The sequence below is a fragment of the Rhineura floridana genome, chromosome 4 (genome assembly GCF_030035675.1).
Source record: "Rhineura floridana isolate rRhiFlo1 chromosome 4, rRhiFlo1.hap2, whole genome shotgun sequence".
In the NCBI taxonomy this organism is placed as follows: domain Eukaryota; kingdom Metazoa; phylum Chordata; class Lepidosauria; order Squamata; family Rhineuridae; genus Rhineura; species Rhineura floridana.
Window position 1 is genome coordinate 176762266 of NC_084483.1, and position 6858 is coordinate 176769123.

The 6858-nt window shown below is 42.6% G+C and overlaps 1 non-coding gene across 1 annotated transcript; it reads right to left on the reverse strand.

Moving 5' to 3' along the window:
* Positions 1 to 288: 288 nt before the first annotated feature.
* TRNAV-UAC (transfer RNA valine (anticodon UAC)) lies at positions 289 to 361 on the reverse strand. Its single transcript has one exon. It is a non-coding gene; the product is annotated as a tRNA-Val (tRNA).
* Between the last annotated feature and the right edge of the window lie 6497 nt (positions 362 to 6858).

Below are 6858 nucleotides of genomic sequence, written 5' to 3' on the forward strand. Positions count from 1 at the left end.
CGTAAAACTACAGAGAAGTGGCTAAAAATACCAAGATAAACGCTTCCAAACGCTTGAGAAAACAACCATGTTTTCAGCTGGCACTGTGGAACAAATAAAAAATTGCAGCACCAGCTCTACGTTGGAAGTGGGGGGTGGGGCGGGAGGGATTCTACAGCCAGGGTGTCATAGTGGAACACAGGGCTGCCTTATACCAAGTCAGACCACTGATCCATCTAGCTCAGTATTGTTTACACTGACTGGCAGCGGCTCTACAGGATTTCAGGCAGGGTTCTCTCCCAGCCCTACCGGAAGATGCCAGGGATTGAACCTGGAACCTTCTGCATGTAAGGCAGATGCTCTACCACTGAACTACACTCCCTTCCCTTCTCTTGCATCACTGCATAATATATGTTGTAGCAAAAATGCTACAAGTTCTCCCAGGTGGAGAATAATAACACACACGCGGGTAAAATCAAGTTAAAGGCTCCTTATTTATTTACTGCAGTAAAGGTAAACCATACACTTCACACAAGTGGTGAGGCATGAGAGAGCCCCGAGCCCCCAAAACCAGGGATTTTTATACCCTTTACAAAACAAGCTGGTTAATTTTACACCCATCGTTTTTTATGCTCTGCTTACTCAATAGTATAGTTACTCTTTCCTAAGGTCAAACGGTTGATCCTTACTTTTGCAAGCATATGTTAAACAGTGGGTCACAGTCCAGTGACCATGCTTATTTCAAAATGCGGGCCTTAAGCTTTTAAGCAACTAGACAGATATTAGCAGTATTTAGGCAAATAGGCAATACTGTGACCTTTAGATTTTTCAAACTTCACAGTCCCCCCATTTTAACATTTTTCACATAATGTTAAACCTTTTGATACTCCTTCCTAGGAGATCTCCATTAGGGTTCGGTGCCTCTGTTCTGGTTTTATAGACTCTTTTAAGTTAGCCAGTTCTATGAGAGTGGCAGGAGCATTCTGGGTTTTGCAAAAAGTTCGTAACAGATTTGGAATACATTGAATACAACACCCAATTACTATAATAATTATCACAAAGCCAATAATCCCAACAACCAGCGATCAAAGCCACCCCATGTCAGGCAGCCATGAAGTTAACCAGGACCATAAGGAGCCTTCTTGGAGGTCTTCCTTATTCCTTTCCCATTCCTCTATAGCCTTTTGGGCGGAGGAAATGTGCTGGTTGATATATTGGCTATTATCAGGAATAAAGGTGCAACATTCTTCCTTAATGACAGCACATGCCCCATTTTGGTATGCCAAAATATAGTCAAGTGCTGCTCTGTTTTGCAGGACAACAAGGTGCATTTGCCTTTCTTCAATACTTGTTGCATTTATGACTTTGAGTGTCTCGTTGGCAAACTTCGCAACAAAAGTGGATAATTTATTATACAGGGTGGCCAGTTTCCCTGTACCATAGTGGGGTAGGAGAATCATGCCAAATCTGTCACCTTCTGATATGACAGATGGTACTGCTCTGCGGGGCCTTCCAGAAGGCAAAGACTTCATAATTTGGTAAGGGGGGAGAAGGAACACATAATAACAGGAGCCATACCAGTCTCCAGGAAGCCATTTATATGCAGATCAGCCACATACTCACCAGGAGTCATCAGTCGCTAATGCGCTTGCAAGACCTTGGGTCCGTTTATTCACAAACTCCAAGGAAAGAGTGACCATCATGGGCTGTGCTGAGGTTGCCATAGTGCCATTTGGATAAACGAGTGGAACAGAAACATTCTGAATGGGTGTCAAGTAATATTCACAAATACTTTCCCCAGCAAACCATTTGGCCTTATTTGTAGAATTTAACTTGAAACAAAGCAGGCCTTTTACCCCACCCCTAAGAAGAATTGGCTTGGGCCTTTCAGAGGGGAAATAAGGATTCCAGGTGTTGTTTCTTAAAACAGAGTTTTCTATTTCTTTAGAGCAATTTTTTTCCCATTCTGCGATGGAGAATTCTTGTTTTTGTCTAAACATCCAATAGTGTCCTGTCCAGAGCCGAAAGAATGAGGCTGGAGTGTGTGTGCAAGTAAATCTCGTTTTATTAGAGTAATGGATACATCAAAGGCATTGCGCTTCATGGAAACTATACACTAACTCACTAAAGTCCCTAACTATACTCTAGACATGCTCTGCAACGTGAGAAGGAAGTTGACTCAATGAACCCCCCCTGGGAGCGGCAGGCTTATATAGGAAATGTTTTTGAACGTAATCTCTGACTCCTTTGTAATTCCTGTCTTTGCCCTGTTCGTTTCTTGCGGTGGCGGGAATGGGGAGACAGGGGACGCGCCTCCAACTGCTCATCCGAAGACACCTGCTCCCAAGCAACAGGCTCGAGGTCAGGAGGCGGTGCCACACTGGAATCCTCCTGGGAACTGCTTGGAAAAGGAGGGACTGGCACTGACTCCGAAGCTTCCTCCCACAAGTTCTCTGCGTCAATTGGGGGTGGCGCGGGCGGCGCCTCTGAAAGGGCATTACTCATGGGAACTGGCTGGAAAGAAGGCTGCCCCCCTCCCGTACGCTCCTGCTCAGACACAACAATCCCTAACTCTGCTTCTTCTGACTGTGGAGCCTGAAACTCATGTCTCCCCCCTTCCTGTTCCTTCTGAGTTGGCAGCAGCGCAACAAATAGTGGCACAAATCTGACCAATTCCATGACACCGAACGCCAGGGTAATCCACCGGCGTGGTGAGGGATTTGGGAATAGATCGAACATTTAGGATATCAGCCAATGAAGCTTTCATGGCTTCGTAGGAGTTAGTTAAGACTCCATGGTCTAATTCTGGGTCTTCCCATGTCCAACTAGATGGTGCTTCCAGCATGGACATAGGAAGTGTGGTCAATATGAGAAACACTCCAGTAATCTTAGACACCATTTTGATCATATGGCAAGGTAAGTTCCCAGGGGTTCAGCTTTTTCTATAGAGGACATGGACAATTGAAACATAGAAACACAATCACAGGAAAATAATTTACAAGAGAAATAACCCACTTTTGCTTTTGGGCTAAATGCAAAGAATTTTATTTAAGACAGATAAATCGTGTCTTCAGGCCAAGACCCGGAATGGTCTCCGAGAGCCAGTTTTCTTCAGGGGTCTTCTCCTTCCCTTCTCCAGTTGCTAAGGTCTCAGCTGCCTCGCTGTCAGCTGCTTCTCATCCTGGTCCGCTGTCAGCTGCTTCTCGTCCTGGTCTGCTGTCAGCTGCTTCTCGTCCTGGTTTACACCTGGTATGATTGTCTGTATCAACGGTTTAGTCAATTTGCTATATCCAGGTATCCAGGCACGACAGAACCCTGACATGCCCAGGAACCCTCTCATTTGGCGCTTAGTACTTGGTTTGGGAAAATTTACAATAAGGTCTATCCTGTCCCTGGACAGGGATCTCTCTCCTGGTTTCAGAACATGTCCGAGGTATTTTACTTCTTCCTTAGCAAATTGAATTTTTGATGGCGAAACTTTATGACCCTTGTAGGCTAGAGCCAACAATAAAGTGTAAGTGTCCTTTTTGCAAGCCTCTAAATTTGGGGAACACAGGATGACGTCATCCACATAGATTAGGAACTGGGACCCATTGTTCATCCTGACATCCTGGAGGTCCTGATGTAAACATTTACTAAAAATGGCTGGACTTTCGCAATATCCCTGAGGTAAACGGCACCAAGTCAGCTGACCCATAGGAGGCCAGGTGAACACAAAAAGGTACCTACTATCTTCATGTATTGGGATAGAAAAAAATGCTGAGCACAAATCTATAACTGTGTAAACTACAGTATCCGGGGGGATGGCAGTTAGGATAGTATGAGGGTTGAGGACCACTGGATGATGTGGTATTATGAAGGAATTCACCTTGCGAAGGTCCTGCACCATCTGGTAAACTGGCTTCCCCTCCTCATCCACCTTTGGCTTTTTAACAGGTAAGATAGGTGAGTTGCAAGGTGAGCTACAAGGCACTAAAATCCCTTGCAGCAAATAAGAATTCACAAGCTTGTTTAGACTATCCTTCACCTCCTTAGGGATTGGATACTGCTTGACACAGGGATAAGGCAAATCCTTCCTTACCCTAATTTTGATGGGACTTATTGATTTTAAAAGTCCAACTTCATCATTTTTATGTCCCCACAACCAAGGGGGTAGAGAATCTATAAGTTCTTTAAGATCCTCTGAAATTTTATCTTCCTTTTTTTCTGGCATGGTCAATTCGGAGGCACACTGCAAAATTTTACTACTGGGTATGTCTAAATACAACCCATCTGGTGTGCATTTTATGGTGGCATTTAATTTACACAATAACTCCCGACATACGAGATTCATAGGCCCATTTGTCAACAAAAAGGTGTGTTCCACAGTCAAAGGTCCAGTTTGGGCCATCACTGGCTTTGACAGTGAGCAATTTTGAGGTTTTCCAGTTACTCCTACAATAGTCCTTTTTACTTCACTTCTGGGAGCTGCTGTAGTGGGTATAGACGAGAGGGTTGCCCCTGTGTCTATGAGACATTGGTATTGATGATTTCCAATTCGTAAGTCTATTACTGGTTGCTTTTGTGGCAGTAGCCAGGAGGCTGCTGAAAAACAGGGACCCTCTCCAAATAATAGTCAATCTTCTAAAACATCATTGGATGCAAAATCAATCAAGGCTTGTTCCGCTGTATCTGAAACAAACTGCGCTCCTCCATGTCCTGGGGATCTTCTTCTTCCCCGTCCTCTTCCTCTCGCTCTCCCTCTAAAACCTCCTCTGGCCTTCTCTGTGGGGCAATCTCTCCCAAAATGTCCTTTTTCCCCGCAGGAAAAACATAATTCCTATCTGTCATCTGGATCCCTATTCCTCTATTGGGCTTGGACACAGTGAGGTTGCTTCCAGACAGAGCTTGGAAAAGTTACTTTTTTGAACTACAACTCCCATCAGCCCCAGCCAGCATGGCCACTGGATTGGGCTGATGGGAGTTATAGTTCAAAAAAGTAACTTTTCCAAGCTGTGCTTCCAGATAACCTGTTTGCACAAAGTTTGTGGGAAGGTTAGGCGGCATTAGCTTTTTACTGAGCATTCATTCTGATTTCTTTGCAGTGAGGTTATGCATCAAGTGTTATCCCACACTTTCCAGTACATTTTCACCTCACTTTGCCTTACTGAAAAAAGTCTGATTTTGGGGGAAACTGTGCAAAAGCATCAATTCAGCTTGAATTGCACAACTTCATTTTGCTGGTATGTGATTGGATCCCACCCAAAAATAGTGACAGGTTGGACAGCTCTTTGAGAAAACCCTTTTGCCATTTGGAAGAAGCCAATGCTTCCATTCAGTATACCTCTTTAAGAGTTGAAAGTAAAATAAGCTGAAGAAGATAAGAAGTTAATACAAAACCCAGAATAATTGCAGAAAGGGATTTGATACACTAGAGATGGGGAAACTCTGGCCCTCCTGTTCTTGGATGCCAAGCCCCGTCAACCAGAGCCAACAACATCTGAAGCACCACGGGTTCTCCATCCATGCTGTACATCATACATAAAACAAGCAATTTACATTACTTTCCATTGTCCCGCCATTGGTTCTATACAGTACAGGATCTCTGGCATAATGAGAAGTTTTCATAGCTTTTTACCAAAATTAGCCTCAAGAAGGGACATTTATTCCATATACATTTTATCCAGCTAAGGCTTATGAGGTAAGAAAATATATCTACACACTGTAAATAGTCCCAAAGAGAGAAGAATCTGTGAGGAAGGTGTCCTTCCTTGAGCTCCCAAGGGCTTTGGTAGTAGCCCTATTTATAGTGCATTCTCTTATAGAGAATAATTTCAAAGCATGCTCTGCCACATATTATTAGCTTCTGTAGGATAGTTCTACACTACAATTGTTTTAAAATGTTATTTTAGGTATCCTCCTGTAAGCTCGTAGTACTATATTCTACTCAGGCCTAAGGCAAAACTATAGCCATTGGAAAAATCTTTGTTTTGCAGGTTTGTCAATTTAAAGTAAAATTGACAGCGTTCTTTCTGTCTTTATATGTGTAAGGTGTATATATAATAATACATTATAAAATACATAATAAAAATAGACAGAATTTTATATAGATTCCTGGAGGCTTTGCACTATGACTACTCTTGTTTTACTCTCTGATGTTTTAATTTACGTTTTAAATTTTGTGCTTTGTATCTTTTATTTGTTTCCTGTAAGCTACTTTGAGACGTGAAAAAAGGATATACATTTCTTAAATAAATAAATAAATAAATATTAGATATAACAAAATACAGATATTTGAAAGTTGTAGTGAAGTTAGGTAATTTTAGAGTCTTTTGATGGTAATGCATAGTACTTCATTTACGTCAAAATGTGGTGAATAAACCTTGCTGCATTTGGGACCCGTCCTGCTCATTCTGGTGGTGCTATTGTTTGAAAAAGGAAAAAGTCCAAAAATGTTGGGAGCTTAGCTGCAGGGGTTAGGTTTAAGTTTGTTCCTCCTGCCCCCATGTTAAAAGGGCTGTTCTCTGTGTGGCATTGGAGAGTGTTCCGCCTATAAAGATATGAGGGGTGGGGAAAACCTTTCAAAAGTATACAAAATGGCACAGGCATGGCAGAGAGAAATTGTGTTGCTTGCCTTTAGTGGTGTGGTGTCATAGACACTTTCCCATAGGTGCCCAAAGTAGTTGGGCAACAACCATCAACAGCGCACTTGTGAAAGTTTGGGAGAGGAACAGTACACATTTCCCCAGCACGTTTTACATTTGGAATATTGGGGAAATGTGATTTCAGCTCAAAAGAAATGCTGACTTCAGTAGTATCTGTCCTATTCTACTTTTCTGAGACAAGATGCTTTAGTATCATGCACACTGTTCCAAAAATGATAATCTTGAAATGCCTATG